General features: G+C 42.0%; 1 protein-coding gene across 1 annotated transcript in view; it reads left to right on the top strand.

Moving 5' to 3' along the window:
* ZNF407 (zinc finger protein 407) overlaps positions 1 to 20,321 on the top strand; it is a 3,063,484-nt gene that overhangs the window by 761,015 nt on the left and 2,282,148 nt on the right. The window lies entirely within an intron of this gene.

Below are 20,321 nucleotides of genomic sequence, written 5' to 3'. Positions count from 1 at the left end.
TGGGCTACAGACTGGATGCAAAAAGAATACAAGCCTACTAACATTAAGGCTCTGCACCTTTTCCTTAAACACAACTTCCACAGCCTTGCCTTCATCAGCTAGTGGTCAGCCAGTGAGATCCTAAGGGATTTAGGGTTTATGGCAGGCACTGGCCTAGTGCTCCCCCCTAGCCAGACTGCATATGAGGAAAATCCAGTGGTACCTAAAAACAGTTTGGTCTCAGCACTCACACACTCTGGACAAAATTATCTGTCTTTTACTTGTCTCAGATGGAAACTGTTGTGGTAGAAGGAGCAGGTGAAACTCAAGCAAGTGCTTTCCTTCATTCCTCCAGCCTCAGTTCAAACACACAGATGCCTCAGGTGAGGCATGTGGGGGGGCCTGGGCAGGTACCCAATGGATACTGGGCAGATGGCAACCAGGAACATGTCAGTTTGAAGGAAATGAGGGGCTTCATCCAAACTCTTTTCACATCTCTGAAAACCAGGTACCCTGCAAGTGTTCACAGACAACACAACAGTAAAGTAGTACATAAGCAAGAAGGGACTAGATCTTACCAGTTGTGAAGACTGGCACAGATAGCCAGCCAGATAAACATGTTGCTCACAGCCACATACATCACATCACAAGACAGTGTGTTAGCAGACGTTTTAGCAGGTCCTTGGAGGACCCTCACAAAGGACCCTGAACAGATAGGTTTTCCAAGACATCTTTTACCATTGGGGAAGAGGGAGGATCCTCAGATAGATGTCTTTGTTTCAAAGACCAGCAGACAGCTTCCCATATTTTGCACCACAGACCCTTGCCCCCTCAGCTTGGAGGATACTTTTCAGTGGACAAGGAAATTCTGTGCCTGCCTTCCACTGCCTTTCATTGCAAGAGTTCTAAAAACCCAAAAAGAAAAAAAAAGTCTTGCTAGTAATTGCATTAGTCCTCTCCTCTTTTTCTTGTAGCAGGGGGCAAGCACTATAAACTGCAACACCAAGCAGATCTCATCACACAACAGAAAGGGTTACTGCTTCACCTCAGTCTGTCACTTCTAAATCTAACTCTTCGGCTGATAAGGTTCTAATTCCATGCAGGCATAATTTTTCTGAGGATGTTATTAAGTTTCTCTAAGAAGCCAGAAGACCCACCACTCAAAAATATTACATAACCAGATAGAAGAGATTCTGTTGTGTCAAAGGAATGGAAAGGACCCTAACCAATCAGAGCTACTTTCCATTCTGAAATATCTGTATGAACTCTTACCTACAGATCTGGCCTAGTCTTTCATCAAATCCCATGTCAGCCATTTCTGCTTGCTTACCTGTCACTCCCCACTTATATCCAGATCTGAGGTCAAGTTTTTCCTCAAAGGGTCCTGCATCCTAGACCACAAATAAAACCCATTATCTCCACTTGGGACCTCAACTTTGTGCTGGAAAAGCTTACCTTATCACCTTTTGAATTGGCAATATCAGCAAACCTCAAATTCTGCATTTGGAAAACTATCCTACATCTGGTGCACACTTCGTCCAGGAAGGTTTCATAGCTTCAGGCACTCCTGGCCATTCCTCCCTTATTTTTCACAAAGACAGGGCAACCCTTAGGGCTAACCCTTCATTCATGCCTAAAGTAGTGAACGAGCTGACTCTCAGTTGGGCCATAAACCTACTAACCTTCTTTCCCAATGTACAGAATCGGGGGGAAAGGATACTGCATTCTTTGGATATTCACAGACAGCTAAGATTCTATTTGGACAAATCAAAATCCATTTGAAAATCAGATCATCTGTTTCTTTCATTGACTCTAAACTGGGCCAAACAGTATCCAAGCAAACCACTGAAAACTGGATCTCTAAAGCCAACTCCTTTTGTTACTCTCCACATGGCAAGTTCTTGCCCTCATGCCCTTGAACATGCTCTACCAGAGCAGTACCAACCTCTGGAACATTCTACAAAGGAGTGGATGATAGGTCTATACTGGAGGCTGACACCTGGTCATCTGTACACATCTTCACTAAACAGTACAGGATTGATGCCGTTTCAAGGTCCAGAGCTGCCTTTGCTTGGTCAGCCCTGTCTGGCCTTCCTTTAGCTCTGTGAATCACCCACGTGTTAGAAATACTGCAACAGTGATTTCAGTTAGGACATAGTACAGTTGTGTAAGAACTTAACATAACAGTTTTTCTGATGACTGTTGCAGTATGACTTCCCACCCTCCTTCCTCTCTACATGTATTTTCTCCCTACTCTCTTTCGTCATCAGTTCATTTCCCATGGAAAACACCCTAGAACCAAGGGGGCTTAATTACCATTTCATACTGTTCTCCTCTTAGCTGACCAGTTTTCTGTTTCAGGGATTTTCAGGCTGCTGGCTTGGAGATAGTTTAAGGAATTACACTCATACATCCCCTACACTTGCAAGTTGAGGTTACACATCAGAAGTACAATACAGGGAAAGTAAAGCTTTGGTACCCCATCTAATATCAGCAGTGATAACCCATATGTTAGGAATACTGCAACAGTAGAACAGCTACTGTTATGGTAAGTTCTTACACAACTGTACTTTCTTCCTTCCCAGTGCGTAAGAAGAGAGTAGTCAGGGAGTCTTTGGGTGTCAGGCTGGCTTCAGTTGTACCTCAGCTTTTTATGGATGATTGTGCTGTGTTTTGGCTTCTCAGACCACTCATCTCCCCCAGTCCCTTTAGTGCAGCACCGACAGCCACTAAGGACTGGGGGACAGACGTATCCTCTCTGGCTGTAGAGATACCCTCTATGGGCAAGTGAGGACCACTGTTGTCAGCCTCAGAGGGAAGGGACTTGTGTTTTACCTTTTAGCCAAGATAAGGAGGTTGGGTCCTGGAAGTGTGTGCCTGCTTTGAGTTTTTCCTTTTCCCATGAAACTTCCAGGAAAAGAAGAGAAAAAATGCCTTTGGGATTTCTGTTCCTGTTTTCATGGATAGGGAAGATTTGCTGGGATTACTAGGGAGTTAATTCCTGCTTTTACTGCTCCCAGTTCCTCTGATCAGATAAAAAGCAACACAATTTTCTCACTTTCTGACTCTGAAATCCAGTCAGAAGAGCAGGAATTGGGGAGTAAAGGTTGTGCTGAAAATTTTCTTCTCATCCTGAAAATTCTGAGGAAAGTGTAGCTTCAAATTTGCCACTAGTAAACCTGGCTTTTTCTGAAACTTTATTTAAAATGAAAGAGGGTTTTCAGTGAAATCAGAATAAAATCCCTATTGCTCAGCAAATGATTTATTGTTGCAGTTGGATATTCCACAATCAGAAACTATTCCTCCTTTTTTTCTCACAGCTTGTAGTCTACCAGACAGTCAACTTCATACACCTAAAAAGTCTGATAGATTATACAAAGTGCCTCAGACTCGGAAGTATTTTTCTCATCCTAAAACAGACCCTGCCTTGATTTCCCTTTTGAAAACTGTTTCCCCCAAGCTAATTACTACTACCAGTTCCATTCCCTGTTACAAGAATGGGGAGGCCTATGACAGATTTGATAAGAAAGTTTTATTCTGCTTCCACTTCAACATTCAGAATTTTAAATTGCCAAGCTGGTATGTTACAGTTTTTAGTTCTGTCTCTGGAGAGCATGAAGAAGCTTACTGATGGGACTCCCAAGATGGCTGTAAATTGAGTAATAGCTTAATTCTTGCTCTCCTAGTGTGAAAACAGAAGCTCTGCAGAGAAGGCCAATAGACTTTTGTGTTTCTGGGTAAATTTTAGTAACTGGCGAGTATGTGCACTGCCTTTATGCCAGGAAAAAAAGAAACACAGAGGATCTGAAAGAAAATCAGCTTCAAAAGGTAAGGGAAAAACAATGATTGGGAAATGTTCTGCAGGTGTTCAGCAAAAAGCAGTGCAAGTTCCAGACATGACTTCCAGTAACCTGGAGGAAAGTATAAGACAAATGCATACAGACATGGATAAAATAAACAAAACACTGATGGAGTATATCAACTCAAACAACAAAAGGCTGGAAAAAATGGAAAAAACTTTAAACAGATATTCAGAAGAGCTGATAAAACTGCAACAATCAGAGGTCGAAACGAAGAAAAGGCTGGATGAATTTGAGACTGCTCAAGAAGAGATGTTTAAAAAATAATACAATTAGAGGACAGAGAATGTAGGGAAAACCTGAGATTTTCAGGTGTATCAGAGAAAATGTAAGGAATAAACTGTATTAATTTTAAGAAAGCACAAATAAGCAACTGGACTGGTATTGTGTAAGTTCCAAACCTGGCTATGAGAAAGCAACCTAGACCTTTAATAGTAAAGACAAATCGTACCAACAGAAGGAGTTGATTCTGAAAAAACTGTGGCAGAAGGGCCACTAAAAGTGGGAGACAGCCGAGTGTTTGTGGAGAATAATTACTCATTGTACACCAGGCAGAAGAGGAGTAAATTTATTCCACTATTCAGGGAATTTTGGGAAGCAGGTGTGAGATTCAAACTGCTGTACCTAGTATCATCAAAATATTTTACCCAGAAGGTACATAATCATTTCTTGGTGAAGTACATGCTAAGGAGAAAATGCAAATGTTTGTCCAACAAAAAGTGAAACAAAAGAATATTCTTCTTCTTCTTCTGGTAATAAAGACCAGAGAGAGACTGTGTCAGTGAAACCTTTTACAACTTTCAATGGAAAATGCTGGAGAGAAGGAAGGGGAGCATGAGAGTTGGCTAGAAGAATCGAGAGTATGTTGGAAGTGAAGCAGAGACAGGATCTGAGAGTTGGAGATGAACAGGAATAAAATCACTTACTTGGAAATTAACAAATGTGGGATTCTAAAGCAATAATTTGCGAAATGTGGCAGAAAAGAAAATCTAGAAATGCTGGACTTTTTTATATTTTGTTGGACTTGTGGAGGATTCTAAATAATATGTCCTACTTATGTCATTAATGTTCAGAAAAACACTTTTTTTGGGGGGGGGGGGGGGAGGGAGAAAGTTAACTGTAAGTAAAAAAAAACTGATATTTCAGACCTGGCTTGGAGAGTGGTTTCAAAAGGGGTGAAAGTGCAAGGTATGTCCAGCAAACAAGACAGACAAAAACATATAAATGTCGGAGAGATGTTGGATGTAATGAATGCTTTGAAAACCCTAAATTATCTCTGGTTTCTGGAACCTTTGCAAGTTTTCGCAGACAGTGCCACAGTTATGTGGTACATAAACAAATGATGGGTAGCAGACCTTGCATCCTTTGCAGACCTGCTATGATAGCCTGGGATCTAACAGCTTAGCTCAGTTTTGACTCTCTAGGCTACATTCATTTTGTCAGCGCAAACCTTTGTAGCAGATGCGTTAAGCTGGACCATAACAGACCCTCATGAATAAAAGCTTCAGCCTGGGTTATTCCAAGAATTGATTCTGTTTTTTCTGGGAGTATGGTGTGTAGGTGGACTTTAAGGATTCCCTGCAGGATGAGTTGTTGGCGATGCTGGGTGGGCAGACTGGGGTGATAAGGGAGATGATTTTTTTGAGCTATGATACAGAATCAGAATTGTCTAGACATGGTAAGGCCTTGCTGTGTCTAATTATGTGACTGCCAAAAAAGCAATTACCAGAAAATGGAAATAAAAACCTAAACCAGCTATACTAGAAGTAATGAATATAGTAACAGAGATAAAACAACTGGACTTGAGATCTTTAGAAAAGGGTAGGAGCAAACTACAAAAGAAAAATGGGAATTGTGGAAACAGTACATACAGGGGAGGGATGAGGTTTAAAAGCAGGCAAGACTTAAATGAGCTATGTAATGTTTGACTGAAAATGATTGGGTAGATTATAAGTCATGTATAATGTTTGCAACTGGGAGTGTGTCAGTATGGTTTGGGATGTAAAATGCTTGCAATTAGGATTGTGTCAGTGTGGTTTGTTTTCTTTTATATAAAAGTATGATTGCCTGTGTCATAAGTGATGGTTTAATAAATATGTTTCTTGTTTAAAAAAGGGCAAGAATTGAATAATTTTTGTAATGTTTTGCGTATGATATATTGCAATACATGTTCTTTGTAAACGTGAACTTGTTAATACAGTTTGATTACTTTTATATTAATGTAAAGTTGCCAACTGATAACGCATTAAAGGTGTTTAAAAAAATTGATTCAGTTTGGGGGGGACATTTCAAGTATTATCAGTATGGGAAGATAAATGCTTTCTCATTCCCGTGGATATGAATGTTCCTGTATGCTTTTCCACCCTTTTCACTGTTCTGCTAAAGATCAAAACTTCTCCAAAAATTGTAGTGGTAACCCCCTTTTGACCAAGGCAACAGTGGCTCTCTGTTCTTTTGAAACTGACCAAGGGCAGTTACCACAGACTTCCCCGTGGACTGGTTTTACTCGCACAAGATACTGGGTTATGGAGTACCCTAACCTGAAAACTATTCAGTTGACTGCCTGGAGGGTAGAAATTTGATACCTTTTTAAGTATTTTTTTTTTCTGAGGACATGTGGCTAAAAACATGCTACTAAGAAATCACATATTTGTTAGTAGAAAAGATTTTCTAGTTGATGCTATTTAAAGAACCAATACCCTCTTAAGGCCTGGCTGCCTTTCTTTCTTGATTATTTGTATGAGTTATTGTCCTCTGGCCTTTCTTCCTCCTCCTCTGTTTAGATTCGTCTGCCATTTCTGATTTTGTCCTTGAATTCTTCCCCATTTTTGTAATCATCCTCAAGTCAAGCAGTTTTTGAAAAGGATTTTTTCCATATCCTTCCGCCTAGAAAACAGGTGGTTCCTTCTTGTCATCTTAACTTTGTGCTTGAAAAGCGTACTCCTTGTCCATTTGAATGAACTCATCAGACCGACTTGAGGTTCTTAACATGGAAAACTAAGTTCTTCAAGAAAGCTGATCTGCTGTTTGTCTCCTGTGAAAGTAAGAGGAAAGGACAACCAGTGCCAAAACAGACTTAATCTAGATATTTGTCTCATGCTATGTCTTTTTGTTATTCTCAACAAAATAAGCAACTTCCGGACAGGATTAGGGCCCTTTCCACTAGGGAATTGGCTTCTTTGGTGGCCTTCTGGAAAGATGTGGACTCTAGAGGTATTCTGGAGGCAGCAATGTGGTCTTTTGGATACTTTTATTAAGCATTATAACCTGGATTTCTTTTCTAGGTCCAGAACAGGCTTTGCTAGGGCCGTTTTCCAGGGGCTCATGGATTCTTAATTTATTTCATAGGTTCATAGGTTCATACTAGGCTATCTGCCCTGGGGCAATTATAAGCCTAGCCCGATTCTGTATGACTTACGCCACCCCTTGATTTGAGTATACTGTGCCCTTTTTAAGGTTTAGTTTACTGTGCCTCTGTCTAATAGTGACACGGGAGTAATCCCTGGGACAAACCTACGATCCCCCATCCACTTATCGAGATTCTTCTTGAAGAGATTCAGTGAGGTGCTCTGCCTCACATGAACTGGAATTCTATTCCAGAGCGAAGAGAGCCTCTGGGTTATGAACCTGTCCCTCCAGCAAGTTCTATTTATTTCTGTGCTGAGGTTCAAGTCCCTCGAGCGTGTGGCTCTAAGGGATTTAGATTTACTGAGGTGGAGCATGTCCATTAATTCTGGATTTGACATAGCTTTGTATGTCAGGCATAGATCGCCTCGAAGTAGGCGGTATGCAACTGAGTAGAGCTGGAGTTTTTTTAACCGAGCAGCATATGGCATCTGTTTGAGACACTTGATCCTCTTGGTGAGATACTTTTGGGGTCTTTCTAATTGCTGCAGGTGTCGGGTAAGGTACATCCCAAAAGGGGCATTGTATTCTATGATGGGCCTGATGAGGGATGAATAAAGGGGCACGATTACCTCTCTTGATCTAGATGTGAAACCCTTCGTGACGAGGTGGGCTATGTAGAAGGTCTTTCTAACCACTTTGGCAATGTGGTTTTCAAAGGAAAGATTGCTATCAACTTGGGTCCCCAGGTCCCTAATAACTTTCTCTGTACTTAATGGGTTTCTGCCTATGTGGTAATTTGTGGGCACATTGTTTTTGCCAAAGGGTATGACTATACATTTTTTGGCATTCAGCTCTAAACCATGGTGCTGGCACCAGTTATCTGTCTCTGTGAGACCTTTTTGAAGGATGTTTGTGTCAGCTGGAGAGTTGATTATGGCGCCCAGTTTGCAGTCGTCTGCGAACTTGGTGAGCCATAGTCCTCCCACGTTTGCCTGTACCTTGGAAAAGTATATACCGAACAAGAGTGGTCCCAGGACAGAACCCTGTGGGATGCCACTTGTGACCTGTTTCGAGTCTGACATGGCTCCAGCAACTCTCACTCTGTCTTTGAGCCAGTTTGTGACCCATCTTGTGACATAGGGGTTTATATTTAAGCTGGATAGCTTATCTATGATGCCCGAGTGGGGTATTGTGTCAAATGCCTTTGCAAGGTCCAGATAGGCTGTGTGGACTACCTTCCCTTCATCTATGGCTTTGGTGACTGTTTCAAAGAAGTCAACCAGGTTCAAAAGGCAGGATCTGCCCTTGACAAAGCCGAACTGGGTAGGATCTAGTGTCTGTAGGTCCCCAATGTCTTTGTTTATGAGCTCCATGATGATCCTCTCCATAGCCTTGCAGACTAAGCTAGTCAGGCTTATGGGGCGATAGTTTCCAGGGTCCGTAGAGGCTCCACCTTTGTGGAGTGGGACCACTGTTGCTGTACGCCATTCTGTGGGCACATATCCTGTAGTGAGGCTGAGATTGTATAGCTGTTTTATTTGAGGGATTAGTTCCTCTTGTAGTTCATGTAGGATGCAACCTGGGATGCCATCTGGTCCCATGGAAGCAGTGTTTTTGCTTTGGAGAGGGCAGCCTTCACCTGAGCATCTGAGATGTTTGGGAGGCAGCCCTCTGCCGGGATAGATACTTGCTCTTTTGGGGGGGGGGTGGAGAAGTTTGCACTGAACCTGTCTGCCAGGATATTGGCGATGTCTGTGGGTTCAGTGTATTTTTGTTGTTTAGAATCAACTCAGAACAAGTCTGGGAGTTGCATCCCAGGTTTCTAACATAACTGAAAAAGCCTTATGATTGTCTTTGGTGTCCTGTGCAATTTTTCTCTCGAAGCTGGCCTTGGAGGATTTTATGAGGGATCGTAATTTATTGCTAGTACTGATCAGAGATGCCTTCCCTATTAGGGATTTTGCTCTATCATGTAGTAGCTTCCTCCTTCTGTTGTACAGTTTGTTTATGGCAGGGGTCCACCAGACTGGACACCTGCCTTTGGATGATTGGGTCTTGGTTTTGTTTGGGATAGCATGATCCATGCATTCCTGGAGATGTCCGTAGAATACATTTATATAGGATTCTGCAGTTTGGGCCGTAGTTTCCACTGGCCCTGGGGCCTTGAAGGATTCCACTTCGGTTTTGAGAAGTGAGAAGTTTGCTTTTGAGAAGTTTTTCACTGTGGTTTTCTGGGCTGGGGGTGTGGTCGGAATGTGGACATCCAGTGAAATTAATTTATGGTCTGATCTTACCAATGAGGGATATACTTCTGGTGTGGAGCATAGAGTCCCCATGTTGGTAATGATCAGGTCTAGTATGTTGTCCCCTCTTGTGGGAGTGGTGACTAGTTGTTCCATAGCATTTGAGTTTATAATTTCCAGGAATCTTTGGGCTAAGGTGCTGGGGCTTGAGTAGTGCTCCCAGTCAATGTTTGGGTAGTTGAAGTCGCCCAATATAATGGTGTTCGGAGAGATCTTCATGTTCTCCAGTGTTTTCAGGAAAGCCGAGTGGGATTCCTGACTTTGAGAGGGTGGTCTGTAGGATGCTATAAACTGAAAAGCAGTCTTGCCCACTGTTAGTTGCACATGGATGGTCTCCGATACTGTGCAATGCCACTAACCTGGAGGTGTGGATATCCTTGATAAATATGGAAACTCCCCTCCTTTTGTGGTTCGGTCCGTGTTTTGGGCCGAAAAGCATGATATGAGGTATAGCCTGGTAGTGCTGGGGTGCTCTCTGGAGCCTTGAACCAGGTTTCTGTCACTGCACAGATATTGATGTTCTCCATACTGAGGAGAGCTTCGAGTGTGTGCATCTTGAGGTTAAGACTTCTGGCGTTTAGCAGCATTACCCTTAGTTTTTTGTTCCTTGTGCTGTCTATGGGGGTGGGTTTGACTTTTGAGCCTTGCCTAAAAAAGGCACTATGGGGGTGGCAAGAGCCTTTGCCAATATCCGAAAGCCCAGTGGTGACAGGTGCAAGCCGTCCCTAGGGAAGCAACATGGCTTGTCGAGCATGTCATCCCAGGCTGACAGACACTGTATCCCCTTTGAATGACACCAAAATTTTAGCCAATTGTTAAAATCGATCATTTTGTCTTTGTACTGTGGCATCATTCTAGGTGAGGGTAAGATGCTGCTCAAGGTCATGGTCATACCAGCCTGGGCTACATGATCAGAGAGCTCCTCTATGTCTCTTTTCATGTAGTCCAGGGAGGTACGTCTCAGGTCATTCACACCAGCATGTACAATGACTGAGTCATATTTGTATTTGCTTTGGAGTGACCTGAGTGCTTGCGTTATGTGTTGGATCCTAGCACCCGACAGGCAGCTCACCGTGACCTTCTCTTTATTCAGCCTGGTGAGTGGGACGTCAGTGTGTCTGACAATAGAGTCACCTATAACAAGAGTATCAGGTGTGTTATTCAGCTTAAGGGCTGTGGCTGCTTGGCACACTGACTTTGTGGGTTATGTGTTGTGTATGTTTTGTTTTGAGGTAGCGTTTGTTTGGATGTCTGCTTTGGAGGTCTCTGTTGCTTAGGTAGATTTTTATTTAGAGCCTCCGAGTATGTTTTTGTGTATTTATGTGTTTGGTTCACTGATGTGGTGGGACTATGTGATACTGGAATTGTGTTGTGTGAGGTTTTTTTCTCCTCCTGACTGGTTACACCAGTTTTGAGATGAGAGAGCTCAGCCTCCAGTTTGGCTAAATAGTTGCATCTCTCACATATATTTGAACCTGTTTGGAGGAGGAGAGGGTTGTCCGTGTACATGAGACAGTTGTAACATTGCCTCAAAATTCCCAGATTCACCAGCTGGACTGGAGAGGAAACCATTGACTGACCTTTGGACATGCTAGAGTAATAGGGAAACTGAATTTAAGACGGACCAATAGAGGACAGGGTAATCGTAGAGAGTATAAGAGTAAGTAGTGCTTATGGTTTAATAGTGCTAACTTGTAGGATTACTTAATTGGACCAGTGAAGGGCCTTAGAATGAGGGCCTTTTTTACTTTTTAAGCTGTGGTACCATTATAGCTTAGGCTCCTGTAGCAATGATGGAGTGTTGAACATAATATAGTTGTGTAAGTAAACTTACTATAACAGTAGATATTTTAATAGATCGTTCTTGCAGTAGTTGTCCTCCAACTACCTGATTTTTGCTGTTTATTTGTATTACCAGGATGTAGATGTGCATGTTCTTGTGTATGTAGCTTCCTTTACATTACATTTCCTGTCGTTTATCTTTTCAGGGCTATTGCCTCCCTTTTTAGGAAAAGAAAGCTCTGAGCTTTTTCTTTTCTAACTGTCTTTTTATATGGAGCTCCTGACAGAGCGAGTGGAAGGTGCCCTTTAGCTTTGAAAAACTAGCTGGTAGCAGTGAGGTAGGACTTGCGTAGCTTAGGCTACTGATGCAGTGATCTGTTAGAACTTCTAGTGTTATGGTGAATTTACTTGCACAGCTGTACTTTCCAAGAGTCCCTCCATGTTCAGCTGAGACAGAAGGCAGAGGGGATAGAGCATAAGAGCCTTAGAAAGGAGTTGACCTATGTAATCTCAGTTCTCAGGTTGCCAGACACTCCATGAGGGAGAGTTAAAGCACTGTCAATGCAGTGGAGTCACTCTGGTTTCAGTAGATAGGAGGCAAGCTTAGTTTGGACTCGTACTCTTTCAGAACATGTAAAGGTGGAGCTCCTGGGTGCTTCTCTGGATAAAATGCTCTTCTTTTGAACTGCTGAAAAGAAGATAGCTATGAAGATGGGGGAGAGAGAGGAAACTATGCAGTCCATCAAGAACCTTTTTCATTCTCCTCCATCTAGATATGTCTGAAACTACCCTAACAAACTCTGATCCTTCCCTCCCAAACAAAAAGAGGGGAGATGATCAAGTAAAAAAATGGCAAGCTGACAGTAAAGCAGACGTATCTGTGTGTGTGTGTGTGTGTGGTGGGGTGGGGGTGGGGGGTCTTAGGGCTGTAGCAACCAGAAAGAGCAATTATGATGTACAGAAGCTCCTGCCTCCTCCTTCCTTATCAAAATACCCACCCTAACCATCTCACTGTCCCTCTTAATCTCTTATAGGTTCATAGGTGTTTACTAGACTAATGACCGCAAGGGCCTTTTTAAGCCTAGCCATACATCCCAAATCTCTGACAAGTTCATATACCCTTGATAAGTGTAAGCATGGGCCTGGGAGATGAACCATTTGCAGGTTGTTTGCATTAGAGACATAGGTGCCAAACCAGGGATGAATTTCTGGTTTCCCATCCAATTGTCCAAGTTGCTCTTGAATTGGATTAGGGAGGAACTCTGCTTCACATGGATGGGGAGCCTGTTCCATAGACTGGGTAGTATCTAGGATACATACCTATCTCTCCAGCAGGTCCTATTTATATCACAGGCAAGGTTTAAGTCTTTAGAATGGGTAATTCTGGTACTGTTTGTTTTGTGGATATGCAGGAGGTTCATCAGAGTGGGGTGTGACAATGTCCTGTATGCCAGGCATAGATCTCTTCTCAAAAGCTTGTAGGAGACAGAATAGGAGGTAAGGTGGCCTTTTCTACAGGTTAGTGAAAAGTCGTTATCTAGAACAAGAAGGGTGCTACAGAGTATAAACAAGGTTCTACTCAAGGCTTTTCGTAATCCTAAGAAAAGAATGGCCCTGGAGCCCCATCCTAGATCTTTCAAGACTGAACAGTTTTCTCATGGTCCAAAATTCAGGATGTTGTCATTGCAGCACCAGTTATCCCTAATTCTTCCAACAGCCTTTATGGTGACTTTAGATATAACGGATGCCTGTCTGCACCATTTCTGGAAGTGTACACCATTTGTAGAAGCTGTACAGTTTTTGAATATTTGGTCAGAAAATACATTAACAATTTGTTATTACTTGAACCCCAATCCAGAATAAACATATCACAATCTTTTTTTAGCATTGTATATAGAATGATTTGCTTGTTTTTCAAAAATCTTCTAATTGTTTTATTCAGTTATCACTGGTCACACCTTAATGAGTTGAATCTACTGTATTAATATGCTGTGCTGTAATGATTTTCTGTGTGCTGCTGTCTGCATTTCCAGCTTCTACCCTCAACACCCAATATATAGCATGCTGTGAAAGTTTTTTTGTACCCTTCTCCTGACTGATGCCTTTCAACAATGAGATCCCTTTGATGCTTTGTAAGCTGTCTGCGAACCATGGCTTTTGTTGTACCAGGCAACTGAGTAAATGTCATGAAAATCCTACTAGGACAGCTGAACTTTATTTGGAGTTAATCAGAGTCTCTTTAATCGATGGCAGGTGTGTACTCAAGAAGACTGAATGTTGTAATTAAATCAAAAGGTGCTTCAACAAAGTATTAGTTTAAGGGTGTACACACTTATGCAACCAGCTTGTTGTATGTTTTTTATTTTTTTTTACTTTTCCCCTAACAGATTTGTTTGTTTTTCAATTGAATTATACAGCTTATAGGTCACATTAAAGATGGGAAAAGTTTTGAAATAATTTATTGTGGTCTCATTTTTTATATCACAAAAACCTGGCATTTTAACAGGGGTGTGTACACTTTATATATCCACTGTATGTATGTAGATATATATATATATATATATATATATATATATATATATATATATATATATATATATATATATATAAATAAATATCGTGTGTGTGGGATGGTGTCATAGGTGTGATTATTTCCTTTTTCTTGGTGGACAGCTTATCAGACATTGCTGGAGACAAAGCCCTATGATCCTGTACCACTTGGTGCCTATTATAGCACTTTATGTAGTGTTGGGGTTTACAAACAATTGGTCCTTTGTCATGAAAGTCCTAGACTTGTCTAGTGAGCCCACTTTCTGGCAATTCCATGTACTTGCATATGTCCTCGTTATTCAGCTGATGCTGGAAGGAATAAGTCTTCTGAGAGGGGAAGTAATGAATGGTAGACATTTCAATATTTTGCCTAAAAATAGCATAGAGACCTTTCCAGTCATTACAGAGCCGAAGTATGGCTTTCCATGTCCCTTGTAACCTAGTATTCAGTTTATTTAAGTGTGATGTGGTATCTGTCAAAAGCATCAGTTTTCCTAACCATTTATCATCAGCAATTTCTGCATATCTGTGACCATTCTCTTGTCAGAGCAAAATCTTGATTGGCTTAAGATAACCAGTCCATTGCTTGAACACATTATCTTAACTCAGCCAGCATATGTCATTATACACCAGTAAATCTCTACTTATAGAATCCATATAATTTAAGTGTTCCTAGAATCTCCTGTCACTCAGGCAAATATGCAGTCAGGAAGTTGATAGATTTCTCAACAGTTGTGATTTAATTTGAATCATAAGATGAGATCTTAGCACACAGGTTAATCCTGATGAATGGTACAATGTAAACTCAAAAGCGAAAATATAGTTTTAGTTTCCATAAGTTTTATAAATTCAGTTGTTTTACTACATATCAGGTGCACCCAATGTGGTTACAGAAGCACTTTGGGCTAGACGGTTTCTTTGGTGAAAACATTTTTGGCAACATTGAATACATTGCTCTGCGTAGCAAAGAATGCAGTTTATCCTAATAAAGAACATGATAACAAATCATAAAATGTCATGTATGCTTTGTGCTTTCAAGTGAAAGGCTCATCACACATATCTGAAGGTCTTGAGTCATTTGTTTTGTAGTATTAGTTACCCCTTCATCTGTTTGCTTTTGAACAGTAACTGCATTTCTTCAGTACAAGAATTGATGGTGTTCTCATTTATGAAATCATGAAGTAATTCTTCAGCAAAGCTTAAGAAAGCACCTTTTTATATACTCTTCTTCAGTAAAGCACTTGCCTTTTCTTACTGTAGTACTGTAACTTACTCTTGTTTTTCTGAAATACTTAGATAAGATGCCTGTGTCACCAGCTCTAAAAGAAGTGGCTTTGGGCGTAGTTATGTAAAGGCATTATATAGTCCTTACAATGGAGTAAGTCACGTAAACCGAGAGCAGGTATATTGTTACCTGGTGAAGGCCGAGAGTTCACTGCACAGGCTGCAAACATGACAACTTTCTCCACAAAGGCATACATATAGTTCTCTCCAAACTGTCTAGAACTTTGTAGTAATCCAGTTTAGATTGTTGACAGTAGCGATGAACACGGGCAGTTTGTTTCTAGATCTCTGAAATACTGCCAGACTTCATTATCTGTACATAAGGGCATTCACAATACTCGCATATAGCTACTGAGTAGGAATTGTCAGAGACTCCACAAATGCAATGAGTCAGTACTTTAAAAATAAATGTAATCAGACTCTCTTGTATACCCCAAACCACTGTGGTTTCGTTTTAGCAAGTAGCAGACAGTGAATCTACTAACTTCAAAAATTATGCTAGGCTTATCTAGTTTTTGCAGGTTTATTAGTAAATGTTTAGTGAATGTAATTTTCAGTAATGGTATCATAAATCAGTGTTCAATGCATGGCAGTAGTTAATAAGATTAGTTTTGCTTAACTATGAGTAAAAAATGCAGTAGCATAAAGTAAAGTAACATTGTTTTCTTCTTTTTTTTTTCAGTCCTTTCCCCCTTTTCAGTAAGTCCATTTACTAATTATAACACCCTAGCCACATCATACTGGAATACTAAGTATTAAAGTAGCAGTATTTGGTGACGTTTGCTACAGCATACCTGGCAACATTATGAAAAGTGGAAATCTTTGGTTTCTCACAGAAGGTCTCGAAGTATGCCATGTTAACTACAGTGCTGTTCATAGGCATGTGTTCTGGGGGTTGTTGCCCTCTGGGTTAGATGAAAACCCATGTAGTGATGAAGTTTTTATGTTGCTCCTGCAGGCTTATACATAAATAGATAGAACTATCACTGAAACTACTACCCACCCCTATCTCTCACTTTGAAAATATTCCAGAGTGAGAGATGTGTGAGAATGTAAGTTTTTACTTCCTTCCTTTCTGTAGGTAGAATGGATGATTTAGGGGAAAATGCTTATTTTTCTTTTTTACTGATAATTGTTGCAATTTTTCTGACTTCTTCAGCCAAGAGTTGAGAGTAAGCACTCTGCTGTGAAGTACAATTAATTGGTATCCATCTGAAACTGGTTCTGAGGTCCAATCCTCCCCATCATTGCCAGCTGTTATTTCTGTCTTTCTGGGCATAGTATCTTGGCTTGTTAAGCAGTAAGCACTCTATGGTGTTTATTTACTCTTCATCTGGTAGGTTATCAGTTCCTGTGATACTTTGCCATATGTTGCAGGAACTGTGCTTTCAAATAAACCTGATCAAGTACTGATGTTAGATGGTGAAACCTTCTATACTGAGCAAAGTGAACTGGGCTAACATGTAGCTTTGTTAGAAGGGCATGAATACATCCTGAAAGGATGATGTAAAAAAAAAAAAGTTGAGCAAAATTTATACAATAATGTTTCCTTCGGGGACATATAAGAGATCCTGAAGCAGAAAGGTGGATGGTCTGCCCAACCTCCTTCCTCTGAGGAGTCAGTTGTCTTGGAGGCATTCGGGAAGGGCCCATTTACATCCTGGGTAACCCCCTGGCAGATGCCCTGGTGGATTTAGTGTCTCACCGAGCATGGAAGTAAGTGGACACCATTGAGCCCATACCCAAGTGGCCCGATTGGTTTCTAGTGCCCTCTGCGGGCAGGAAACACTGGAGTAAGGGTCCCATAGTTGATGCTTTCATGGTGGTGGTAGCCACCAAGAAAAGGCTGGCAGAAGAAACTGCCAATGTTCATCCATCTAACAAGCAGTCTAGAGCACTGGATAGATTTGGGAAGTGCATTTATGACTCGGCAACTTTTGCACTGAGGTCATTAAATTATCTAGCTCATTTTGCTCAGTTGCAGAGGGACCTGATCTAAAAACTGTCAGTTTCTCTTTCAGAGTGCTTGCATGTAGAGGAATTTAAGAAAGTTTCTCCCAAGCTGATCACTCTTTCATCTATCGCCAACTCATCGATGATGTCAATCTCCCATACCATGGAGGGCATCTCACAAGCAGATGGCTCAGGACTCTCCCTAAGGTGACACGACTAGATGAGGATATGTGATTTTGCAAAACTCTTTAAGGCATCATTTATCAGTGCCCCTTACAATGGCTCCTCTCTTTTTGGGCTATCGGTCAGAGATACACTTACCAGCAGCTAGACAGACAGGAAGATGAGGGTCTTCTCCAGGAACCACTATGGGGGGCAGGAAAATGTGGTTCTGCAAGTCCCAAGGACATTTCCAGGACCTGCACAAAGAACCCTCATCTAGAGGTGGGGGGGGGTTGATGGTAGATGCCATCCTAGAGGCGGGGGGGGGGGGTGTGTGTGTGTGTGCAGAACCAGGGTTTTCAAGACGTGCTGCTCGACTGTCCATCTCTGGAGGCAGTCTGGGGATGATTAGCTTTGCACTCCAAAGCCTGGACCTAATTGACTTAAAACCATTGGATGCTAAGCGTAATATCCAGAGGTTATTATATTCCCTTTTCTCTGCTACCCCCAAACTCCAAAAGCCTTTCCAACATGCCAGCCAGTCAACGGGAAAAGGCAGCACAGGAAATCCAACTTCTGTTGCAAAAAAAGAGTCATCCAGGAGGTCCCAGCTGAACATAGAGGAATCGGAACCTACTCCTGTTTCTTTTTGGAGCTGAAAATGACAGGGGAGCTAAGACCCATCCTGGATCTGAGCAAATTAAACAAGTATGTAAAGAAGTCAAAGTTCTGAATGGTTATGGTTCAGTCCATTCTTCCCCTGTTGCAGAAGGACAACTGGATGTGCTCGTTAGATCTCAAGGATGAGTACTATCACATCAAAATAGAAAGGCACTCCAGGAGATACCTGTGCTTCTGGCTGGGAGCCAATCACTACCAGTTCAGAACACTGCCATTTGGGCTCACCACAGCTCCCTGGGTGTTCATCAAATGCATGGCAGTGGTAGCTGCTCACTTTAGGGTCAGAGGATTCCAAGTGTTTCCATATTTATATGACTGGCTTCTCACCACCCCCATGAGACATCAGCTAATTCAAGCCAGAGACTACTTACTCCAGTTATTGCACTCCCTGGGCATCACTGTAAACATGAACAAATTCAACCTTACTCCAGTTTAGAACCTAGAATTCATAGGTATGCAGCCACTCTGAGAAATCAGGTTCAGCCGTTGTTAGGTCGACAACCCCCCATGCCTCGATTGAGTCTGCAGGTCCTAGGGTATATTTCTGCAGTGATTCTGTTAGTTTTCATAGCCAGGTTTTTCATGCAGGTTATACCGTGGATGCTAGCCACACAATGGTCCATTCTGTCTCAGCCCCTGTCCCTTCGGATAAGATTGACTCCTATCTGCAGGTGTCACATCAGTTGGTGGATCCAGTCAGACAATGTTATTCTAGGTAGACAGTTTTTGAACATCTATCTGATAGCCGCTGTGACCATGGATGCTTTCCAGTTTGGGTGGTGGTGGGGCATTACAAGGGGAAGATGGTCCAAGGCATGTGTGAGACCAGGTCGAATATCAGCGTCCTAGAGATGAGAGCAGACCTACTAATGTTGCAAGCCTTTCAGGATGTTCTTCCCTTGGGAACTATTGCTGTACATACTGACAGTTGTCTGGTACATCAACAAGCAAGGAGGAACCCAATCTTACCCTCTGTGCAAGGAGGCCATGAGAGTGTGGGAGTGGGCAATATCTTTGTACCACCTTCTAATTGTAAAACATATCCCGGGAAAAGCTAATGATCTGGTGGACAGACTCAACAGATCACTCCTGATTCCGCATGAGTGGTCCCTCAACTAATCAGTAGCAAACACGATCTTCAGCAGCTGGGGGTCAACCTTGCTGCAACCTCTTTGCCTCTCCCCTCAACAAGCAAGTTCTTTGCTCTGATCCCTTGGGGATGGCACTAGTCCACGATTGGCCCCTGGATCTCCTGTATGCTTAACCTCCTCTCCCACTCATCCCCAAATGTCTTCAGAAGGCAAGCAGGTTGAAGAGCTCAGTCATCCTCATTGCCACCTTCTGACCTTGACAGTCGTAGTTCCCCTTTCTGTGGTCTCATCTGAAATATTCTTCTTGGATTCTGGAGCCAAGTCAGGACCTCCTTTCTCATCCATCAGGAATGCAACATCCTAACCTTCGAGCCCTAAAATTGACTGCTTGGTTCCTCCACTTCCAACCCTAGTGAGACAGTCCAGGCTTAAGTCGCTGGTCAAAAAATTATTTTGGCCTCACAAAAGGCTTCCACCAGAAAAGTCTACAACAGTAAGTGGAAGAGATTTGTTATTTGGGCCACAAGCAGGAACATCGACCCCTTTTCAGGATCTGTTTCAGACGTGTTACTGTTTCTCCGTACCCTTTTCGACGAAGGTGCTAGTTTCTCCACTATCAAGTTGCAGTTGGCTGCTGTTTCCAATTTTCATACAGCAAGTCAGTCACATTCTCTGTTCAGCTTTAAACTATGCAAATTCTTCATGAAAGGTGTATTTTTATTATGGCCCCGATTAAGGATCCACCCTCCCCATGGGACCTTACTCTTGTGCTGCAGGCTTTGACACAGGGACCCTTTGAACCAGCAGCTACTTGTGACAAGAAATTTCTGTCATGGAAGACCAGCCTTTTGGTGGCTGTGACTTCCGCTAAGAGGATTTCCGAACTACAAGCTTTATCTTCTAAACCTCCTTACATTCTGTTTTATAAAGATAGATTGTCCTTATGCACTAATCCATCCTTTATGCCTAAGGTACCAAGAACAATATAAATCAATCCACACACTTGCCAGTGTTCTTTCCCAATTTCTCTAACAAAGGGGAGTATGTTTTTCCTCTTCTAGGCATTCGTAGACAACTTCATATTTACCTACACAGGACCAATACAACCCAGGAAGTCTGATCAACTTTTTTGTAGCCTTCTCCTCCAATAGACTTGGACAAGTGGTATCAAAAATTACCTTGGCAAAATGGATTTCCAACTGCATTTCCTTCATTTACTCATCCAAAGGATTGGAATTACCTAAACCTCCTAGGACACGTCACATCAGAGCTATGGCTACTTCCTCAGCTTTTTTTTTCCAGAACTTCCATCAATGACATTTGTGCAT

The sequence above is a fragment of the Protopterus annectens genome, chromosome 3.part1, assembly GCF_019279795.1.
Source record: "Protopterus annectens isolate FY-2018-M chromosome 3.part1, PAN1.0, whole genome shotgun sequence".
NCBI lineage: Eukaryota > Metazoa > Chordata > Ceratodontiformes > Protopteridae > Protopterus > Protopterus annectens.
The sequence above is the reverse complement of the archived record's forward strand: the minus strand, read 5'-3'. Positions and strand labels throughout refer to the sequence as shown.